Source organism: Macaca fascicularis, chromosome 17 (assembly GCF_037993035.2).
Source record: "Macaca fascicularis isolate 582-1 chromosome 17, T2T-MFA8v1.1".
NCBI lineage: Eukaryota > Metazoa > Chordata > Mammalia > Primates > Cercopithecidae > Macaca > Macaca fascicularis.
Window position 1 is genome coordinate 98,945,376 of NC_088391.1, and position 10,473 is coordinate 98,955,848.

The 10,473-nt window shown below is 35.1% G+C and overlaps 1 protein-coding gene across 2 annotated transcripts in view; it reads left to right on the forward strand.

Annotated features, from left to right (window-relative positions):
• The window catches only part of TNFSF13B (TNF superfamily member 13b), a 91,845-nt gene that overhangs the window by 28,164 nt on the left and 53,208 nt on the right, over positions 1–10,473 (forward strand). For both annotated transcript variants that reach the window (XM_005586224.5, XM_045377416.3), the window contains exon 2: positions 2,352–2,428. The gene's annotated coding sequence lies outside the window, so the exon portion shown is untranslated. The remainder of the gene's footprint in view (positions 1–2,351; positions 2,429–10,473) is intronic.

Sequence of the window (10,473 nt, forward strand, 5' to 3'; positions counted from 1 at the left end):
AAACACTGGAGCTATCATGCATATTCAATAAGGATGCAGGATTGAAGATCAAGATGGAAAATTAATTTTATTTCTATATATTATTAATAAAATCCAATATGATTGGAATTATTGAGAGTTGATTTGTGTATGACAAAAATGATATACTGAAATTCTAATTTCTGGAACCTATGCATGTGACCATATATGGAACTGGGGTCTTTGAAAATATAAAAATATAATTAAAATGTAAGTTGAGATCCTGCTGAAGAAGGATGAGCCCTTAATTCAATATAACTGGTGTCCTTATAAATAAGAGTAGAAGAGACATGGATATATACACACATAAACAGTGAAACACCACATGAAGACACATAGACACGTGCACACACACACACACACGATTGCCATATGACAATGGAGGCAGAGATTGGAGTTGTGCAGCTTCACACCCAGGAACTCCAAACATTCCCATGAATCATTTAGAAACTACCAGCGAAAGTATGACCCTGTTTACACCTTGATTTCAGACTTCTCTTATTTAGGACTGTGAGAGAATAAATTTCTGTGGTTTTAAGTCTCTCAGTTTTGGTTGTTTATTATGGCAGCCCTAATACAGATAAGGGAAGACTACTGTACTCTCCAAAGATAGATCAACATGTTCCCCTATCAAAATCTAAGCTGGTGCTTTGTTATTTTTCTAGAAATGGACAAGCTGATCCTCAAATTTATACACAAATGCAAGGGACCCAGAATAGCCAGAATGATCTTAAAAAATAATAACAAAATTAGAGATTTTATCTATGCTTATTTTGAAACCTACTGCAAAGCTACAATAATCAAGACATGCAGGCATAAGAATAGACATAAATCAATGGACTAGGGTTGAAATCCTACAAACAAACCTATATTTACATTCAGCTGATGTTCTGGCAAGAGTTCCAGGACAATTCAATGGGGAAAGGGAAGTCTTTGCAATAAATAGTGGTAATGTTAACATTCATGCAAAAGAATGAATCTATACTTCTACGTCATGCCATCCAAAAAAGTGAATCAAAATGGAGCAAAGACCTAAATTTAAAGCTAAAACGATGAAACTCTTTGAGGATAACATAGGCATCACTTTGTGACCTTAGGTTAGACAATGGTTTCTTTGATATCATGACAAAAACATAAGTGATGAAAACAAAACAAAGAAAAACATAAATTGGACTTGATTTAAAAATTATGCTTCAAAGGACAGTATCAAAAGTGTGAAAAGACAACCTACAGTTTAGGAGAAAATGTGTGCAAATTATATATCTGATAAGAGACTTGTTTGTAGAATATATAAAGAGCACCTACAACTCAATAATATAAAGACAAACACACCAATTTAAAAATGGGCCAAGGATTTGAATACACATTATCCAAACAAGATCTACAGTTGGCCAGTAAACACACAGAAGATGTACAATGTCATCAGTCATAAGGAAATGAGAATCAAAACAATGAGATGCTGTTTTTATACCTATTGGGATGGCCATAATAAAAAAATGACCAGCAAAAAGCAACTGTCAGTGAAGAAGTGGACACATTTTGAACACTCATGCACTGCTGGTAAAAGTGTAAAATGGAGCAGCCACTTTGGAAAACAGTTTAGCCGTTCATAAAATATTAAAAATGCAGTTAACGTGTGACCCAGGATTTATACTCCAGAACTGCAACATATGTCCACACAAAAACTTATACCTGAATATTCATAGCAGCATTATTTGTAAGAGCAAAAAGTAGAAACAACCCAAATGCCCACTAACTGATAATTGGATAAATTAAATATGGTAGATTCATATGATGTAATGTTATTTAGCAGTGAAAATGGAGTAATGATAGAGGCTGCAACATGCATGAACGTTTAAAACATTATGCCAAGTGAAAGAAGCCAGTCCCAAAAGACCCATACTGTATGATACCAATGATTCAAAATGTCCATAATAGGTGACTCTACTGAGACAGAAAGTAGATCACTGGTTACTTAGAACTAGGGGCATCAGGAGAAATGAGGAATGACTGTTAATGGACAAAAAGTTTCTTTCTGGGGTGATGAGAATGTTCTAAAATGAACTGTTGTGATGGTTGCACAACTCTCTGAAAATACCAAATATTGAATTGTACCTTGAAAAGATTAAATGTATTGCATGTAAACTGTATTTCAATAAAGGTGTTATAATGAATGAGAGCATTTAGGGATATTCTAGGTTAAAAAAAAGTTGAATTCAAATGATAGTAGTGGATCTGGAGAGGCGTAGAAAGATTCAAGATATACTTGGAATGTAACTGATTGGGAGTGGTGCAGGAAAGTATAAAATTAATGCTTCTATATTTCTGCCTAGGAGAACACAAGGATTTGGGAGAAAGATGAGAAGTTCAAGTCAGGTTTATGATGATTTTGAAGTGCCTATAAAACAAGGTATTGAACTTTTTTGTTATTTGAATGGTCAATTCTTGTCCTCTGCTTTGGCAATTATTCCACATAATGGGCCAGAGCCCATCTCCCACTGTGGGATGCCCCTCTCACAGATAAGGCCCAAGTTTCATACATGACCTAGATTTTTTATTAACTTTCATTTCAGGTTCAGGGATAAATGTGCAGGTTTGTTATATAGGCAAATTGCATGTCACAAGGGTTTGATTTACAGATTATTTTGCTACCCAAATAATAAGTGTAGTGCCCAATAAGTAGTTTTTTGATCCTCACCCATCTCCCTCCCTTTACCATCAAGCAGGCCCAAGCACCTGTTGTTCCCTTCTTTGTGTGCACATGTACTCAGTTTTTAGCTCCCATTTATAAGTAAGAACATGTGGTATTTGGCTTTCTGTTTCTGTTCTAGTTGGCTTAGGATAATGGCCTCCAGCTCTATCCATGTTGCTACAAAGGATATCATCTCATTCTTCTTTATGGCTGCATAGTATTTCATAGTGTATATGTACCACATTTTCTTTATCCAGTCTATAGTTGATGGACATTTAGGTTGATTCCATGTCTTTGCTATTGTGAATACTGCTGTGATGAACATGCATGTGCATATCTCTTTATGGTAGAATGATTTATATTTCTTTGGGTATATACTGAATAATGGAATTGCTAGGTAGAATGGTAATTCTGCTTTGAGTTCTTTGAGAAATTGCCAAACTGTTTTCCACATTTGCTGAACTAATTTGAATTCCCACTAGCAGTGTATAAGTGTTCCCTTTTTTCCCACAACCTCACTAGCATCTGTTATTTTTTGACTTTTTAATGATAGCCATTCTGACTAGCATGAGAGAGTATCTCATTGTGGTTTTGACTTGCATTTTGCTAATGATTACTAATGTGGAGCATTTTTTTCATACGCTTGTTGGCTATGTATCTCTTCTCTTCCAGGGTTTTTATAATTTTAGGTTGTTCATTTAAGCCTTTAATCCATCTTGAATTAATTTTGGGTTATAGTGTAAGGAAGGGGTCCAGTTTCAATATTCTGCATATGTCTAGTCAATTATCCCAGCACCATTCATTGACTAGAGAGGCCTTTTTCCCATTGATTGTTTTGTTGACTGTCAAAAATCAGATGGTTTTAAGTGTGGGGCATTTTTTCTGGCCTCTCCATTGTGTTCCATTAGTCTATATGTCTGTTTTGCAACAGTACCATGCTGTTTTGGTTACTGTAGCCTTGTACTGTAGTTTGAAGCCAGGTAATGTGATGCCTCCTGCTTTGTTCTTTTTGCTTAGGATTGCCTTGGCTATTCAGGCTTTCTTTTGGTACCATATGAATTTTAAAACAATTTTTTTTCTAATTCCGTGAATAATTTCATTGGTAATTTGATAGGAATATCACTGAATCTGCAATTGCTTTGAGCAGTATGGCCATTTAAAAAATATTGATTCTTCCTATCCATGAGCATGGGAAGTTTTTTTATTTGTTTGTGTCATCTTCGATTTTTTGTGCAGTGTTTTGCATTTCTCATTGTAGAGATTTTTTTTTTCCTCCCTGGTTAGCTGTATTCCTAGGTATTTTATTCTTTTTGTGGGTAAAGTGAGTCAGATTACATTCTTGATTTAGCTCTCAGCTTAGATGTTGTTGGTGTATAGGAATGCAATTGATTTTTGTATGTTGGTTTTGTGTCCTGAAACTTCATGGAAGTGGTTTATCAGATCTCAGAGCTTTCACACAGAGACTGTGGGTTTTTCTAGGTATAGAATCATATTGTCTGAAAACAGGGATAGTTTGATTTCCTCTCTTCTTATTTGGATGCCTTTTATTTATTTTTTTTCTCTTGCCTGATTGTTCTGGCCAGGACTTTCAGCACTGTATCAAATAGGAGTGGTGACAGAAAGTATCTTTGTCTTATTCTGATTTTTAAGGAGAATGCTTCTAGGTTTTTTTCATTCAGCATAATGTTGGCTGTGGGGTTGTCATAGATGGCCCTTATTATTTGAGGTATAGTCCTTCAGTACCTAATTTATTAAGAATTTTTAACATGAAGAGATGTTGAATTTTATCAAAAATCTTTTCTGCACCTATTGAGATAATTATGTAATTTTTGTTTTTAGTTCTTTTTATGTCATTAATCACATTTACTGATTTGCATATGCTGAACCAACATTGCATCCCAGGGATAAAGCCTACTTGATTGTCATGAATTAACTTTTTGATGTGCTGCTGGATATGGATTGCTAGTATTTTGTTGAAGATTGTTTCATTTATGTTCATTGAGTTTTCTCTTTTCTATTAAATTTCTATTGTCTGCAGTTGTCTGTTTTTCATTGTGTCTCTGCCAGATTTGATGACAGCATGATTCTGGCCTCACAGAATGAATTAGAGAGGAGTCTCTTCTCCTCAAATTTTTGGAATACTTTGAGTAGGTATGGTTCCAACTCTTCTTTATACATCTGATAGTATTTGGCTCTGAACCTGCCTAGTCCAGGGCTTTCCTGATTGGCAGACTTATTACTGATTCAATTTCAGAACTTGTTATTGATATGTTCAGGGTTTCATCCCTCTTGGTTGAACCTTGGGAGGTGTATATTTCCAGAAGTTTATTGATTTCTTCTAGGTTTTCTAGTTTGTGTGCATAGAGATATCATAGTACACCCCGAGGGGTTTTTGTATGTCTTTGTGGTCAGTGGTAACATGTGCTTTGTCATTTCTGATTGTGTTTATTTGGTTTTTCTCTCTTTTTTCTTTATTATTCTAGCTAATGGTCTATCTTTCTCATTACTTCTTTCAAAGAACAAATTCCTGGATTCATTGGTCTTTTTTTTTTTTCACATCTCAATTTCCTTCAGTTCTTCTCTGATTTTGTTTATTTCTTATCTTCTGCTAGCTTCGGGGTTGGCTTCCTCTTGTTTCTCTAGTTCCTCTAGTTGTGATGTTAGGTTATTAAATTGAGATCTTTCTAACTTTTTGATGTAGACATTTAGTATTATAAACTTCCCTCCTACAATGTGTTAGCTGTGTCCCAGATTTTCTAGTATGTTGTATATCTGTTCTCACTAGTTTCAAAGAATTTCTTGATTTATGCCTTAATTTTATTATTTACCCAGAAGTCATTCATAAGCAGGTTGTTTAATTTCCATGTAATTGTATGGTTTTGCATTTGTTTAAATGCAAATATAATTGTATGGTATAAAAATCAATATTGTTAGTAGTATTGTACTGTGGTCTGAGAGTGTGCATGGTGTGGTTTTAGTTTTTTAAAAACTTTGCTAAGAAGTATTTTATGTCCAGTCATGTGGTGAGTTTTAAAGTATGCGGATGTGCAGATGAGAATAACGTATATTCTGTTGTTTTGGGGTGGAGAGTTCTGTAGGTATTTATTAGGTCCATTAGGTCAAGTGTCGAGCTCAGGTTCTGAATGTGTTAGTTTTCTGCCTCCATGATCTGTTAATAATGTCAGTGGGGTGTTGAAGTCTTCCACTACTGTTATATGGTTATCTAAGTTTCTTTGTAGGTCTCTAAGAACTTGTTTTATAAATCTGAGTGCATCAGTCCTGGGTGCATATACATTTAGGATAGTTAGGTCTTGTTAAATTAAGCTCTTTACAATTAAATCATACCCTTCTTTTTCTTTTTTGATCTTTGTTTAGAGTCTGTTTTGTCTAAAATTAGAATAGCAACCCCTACTTTTTTCTGTGTTCCATTTGCTTGGTAGGATTTTCTCTATCCTTTTACTTGAGTCTAAGAGTGTCATACAGGTGAGATGGGTCTCTTAAAGACAGCATATGTCTTTATCCAACTTGCCACCCTATGTTTTTTAATTGGGGCATTTAGCCTGTTTACATTCAAGGTTAGTATTGGTAAGTGAGGATTTGATCCTGTCATATTGTTAGCTGACTACTATGCAGACTTGTTTGTGTGTTTGCTTTGTAGTGTCACTAGTCTATGTACTTAACTGTGTTTTCAAGTAGCTGGTAGTTGTCCTTCCTTTCCATATTTAGCACTCCATTTAGGATCATTTGTAAGGCAGGTCTGGTATTAACACATTCCCTTAGCATTTGCTTGTCTTTAAAGGATCTTATTTCTCCTTCATTATGAAACTTAGTTTGGCTGGATATGAAATTCTCTTTGGGAAATTCTTTCTTTAACAATGCTGAATATAGATCCCTAATCTCTTCTGGCTTGTAGAGTATCTGCTAAAAAGTCCACTGTTAGCCTAATGGAGTTCCTTTTGTAGGTTGCCTGCCTCTTCTTTCTAACTGTCTTTAACCTTTTTCTTTCATTTCGACCTTAGAGAATCTGATGACTGTTTGTCTTGGGCATGGCATTCTTGTTAAGTATTTTACAGAGGTTCTGTGCATTTCCTCAATTTAAATGTTGGCCTCTCTAGTGAGGTTGTGGAAATTTTCACAGACTATAGCCTGAAATACTTGTTCCAAGTTGCTTGCTTTCTCCCTGTCTTTCAGGAATTCCAATGAGTTATAGATTTTATCTCTTTATACAATCTCATATTTCTCAGAGATTTTGTTCATTCTTTATTTTTTAATTTTTGTTTGAGTGAATTATTTCAGAGAACTGACTTCTTAGCTTTGAGATTCTTTCCTCAGCTTGGTTAATTTTGCTCTCAATACTTGTGATGGTATTCTGAAATTCTTGCAGTGAATTTTTCAGCTCTATAAGATCAGTTTGGTTTTCTTACAATGGCCATTTCGTCTTTCGTCTCCTGTATTGTTTTATTGTATTTCTTAGAATCATTGGATTGGATTTCAACTTTCTTCTGAATCTCCATGATCTTCATGCTTATTAATATCCTAAATTATATTTCTGTCATTTCAGCCATTTCAGCCTGGTTAAGAACTATGTCTGGGAACTAGTGTGGTTAATTGAAAATAAGAAGACACTCTGACTTTTTGAGTTGCCAAAGTTATTGCACTGGCTCTTTCTCATCCATGAGTAGATGTTCCTTCAGTTCTTGAAGTTGCTGGCCTTTGGATGTATTTTTTTTCTTTTATCTTCTTTGACATCCTTGGGGATTTGATTGTGATATAAGGTGGGTTCAGGAGCCTGGCTTCATTTCTTGAAGATTTCAGGGGGCCAAGTCTAAGCTCAACACTGCTTGGAAGGGTCCTCTAAATCTTGGGGGCTGGTATCAGGCCCCCAGCTTTGTTCTCTGGCCCCTTGAGGTTAGAAACCTGCTACGCTGGAGGGATTGAGGTGTTTCTGGACCACTGTCCAAACCATGACAATGGGTGTTGCCAGACAAAGTGCTTTGTTGGGTGGTGGTAGCGGGACTTATGCTTGTTCACTTGTGCCAGCAGTTGCAGCAGCACAGTGTGGTGCATGCTCATAGGCTGGGTCTGGGCTGCTGGCAGGCACAGGGCTTCTGGTGGCTGTGAGGTTTTTCACAGCACCAGCAGTTGTAGTCCATCAGGGCGCTGTTGAGGGCAGGCACCCAGTGTCCATGTGCATGTTTGCACTGGTGGCAGTGTTGGTGCAGCATTGGGGAGCTGACCAGTGTGGGGCTGGAGGCCTCTGTGCATGCATTCACACTGGCAGTGGTGGTGGTGTGGGGCCAGGGGGTGGGCCATTGGTGCATGACCTAGATTTTAGCAGTCAGAGACACTTGCTCTGGAATTTGAGAAGGAAACTGGTGACATGCAGAAGGAAGGCTACATGAAGTCTATGTTGAGGCAAGCAGTAGCCATGAGCAACAGCAGAAGTTGGATCTGGATTACAGAGCCTCTGACTCCTGAAGGTTCAGCAATAGGTCTCCAGAGGTATGAATGCAAATGGTGGTACAAACTGAAGGATCTGTGCCTAGTGATAACAGCTGTGGTATTTTTATAGGCTCACCTTTGCACTGTGATTGGGAAAGACTTCTTTGTAATAATTGTGTCATCTTGGAGCATGCATCTCCAGTCCTTTCAAGAGATTCTGAGCATCACCCCAAATCCCTTGAATAAAATATTTTTCTATTTAAATTAGGGAGATATAGTTTATGTTGCTTTCACCCATGAGAAAGCTGAATGATACAATATCCAATAAGAGATGCTGAATAGACTAATAGATTTTGGGAGAGAGACCTAGGCTGAAGATTGGTTTTCAGTAGTTATCAATGACACCACAAGAATGGATGGGTACACAACAATATGAATATTCTTAATACTACTGAATTATATTTTGAAAAGTGGTTAAAATGGTAAGTACTATAGTGTGTGTGTGTGTGTGTGCACATGTCTGTGTGTATTTCCACAATCATAGGGAAAAGAATGCATAGGAAAGTTGAAGGCAACAGTATGAAAGGAAAGGATAATATAAGAAATAACCTAAACATTTGAGCCTTAAAGGGTAAAAGAACAGAAGAAGATGTTCCTAAAGGGGAATGAAAATAACACATTATATTCAACTCTTCACACAGTAATTGGCACTTGATAGTTTGGATCAAGTAAACTACATATTTACTTTACATGCCACCAAAAGCAATTGACTACTTTCTGAAACACTTCCGTTAACATACATCTGTTAACATACAATTTAATTCAATTTTTTTTCTTTCAAGTAAGATTTGTTATTTTGGATGATGGATTTTGGTCATGTTTATTGACAGGTATTATCAACAACCTTTAGTACTATTGGATTTCTTCACCTTTATTTACTTAATAATGTCAACTCCGCTAGGTTAAAAATAAAAATAGCAACAGACTTGATCTTTATGTTTTTTTCATTACCTTTGCTTGATCCTTAGAAGTGTCAGAGGTGAACATATTTATGATAAAGATAAAGATTAAGCTAGAGAGGGATTATGGCATTTACAGTTAGACTTTCTGTTACTTTTAATTTTTTTAGACTTGGAATTATAATCACTAATTGTGACAGAATAGTCTAAAATGTCATATACATAGAGTCATATATATATACTATGTATACTGTTATATATAGTTTATATATAATATATAGTATATATACTATATATTAATATTTTATATGTAATATATAGTATAGTATATATACAGTATAATACAATATACTATATATTATATAGACACTATATATCCAATAGTACTAATATATTATATATAATACATATGCAACACATATATATGTATACATATATATACTACGGCATGTGTTAGTTATATACCATATATATTACATATGCTATAGTGTATATACTATACATACATACACTCTATAGTGTATACATACTATATATAGACTATATAGTATATATAGAACATATACAATTATATATTACATAGTGTATATGTACATTATATATTATATACATTATATATAATATAGGATATAGAATACATAGTGTGTGTATGCATATATTATACACATACACACACAGACAAAAACATGAGTGAACTTCAAGAAGTTCGTGGAAAATGGAATTTAGAGATAAAATTTTAAAAATGTAAACTATATTTTTAAACACAAATTCCATCAAGAACATTTTTGTAAGCTATGATTACCAGTCATTTAATCCATTCCTAAAAAGCTGAGGGTCCTTGGAATTTAACCATTTCAATAGAATCTTTTTTACATTATTAAGAAGAAAAATCGGTGCTCTTTCCAGTATTAAGAAGAAAAATCGGTGCTCTTTCCAGAATTTTTTAGATTAGAAAACAAAAAGGAAGCCAAAAAGTGCCAAATCAGGACTGTAAAATTAATGCCTAATGATTTTTCACTGAAACTCTTGCAAAATAGCCCTTGTTTGATGAGAGGAACGAACAGGAGCATTGCTGTGTTGGAGGAAGACTCTGGTGTTTTTATGCTAAAGCTTTGGCTAACTTTTTCAAAAACTGTCCTAATAACCAGATGCTATTGTTTTTTTATCCTTCAGAAAGTAAACGAGCAAAATGTCTTGAGTACCCATCAAAACTGTTGCCATGACTTTTGCTCTTTATTGGTGTCCTTTTGCTCTGAGTGGACCACTTCTACCTCTTAGTAACCATTGCTTTGATTGTGTTTTGTCTTCAGGATTTTACTGCTTTTACAGTTCCTCAGAGGAGTGCTTTAGGATCTTGATCCT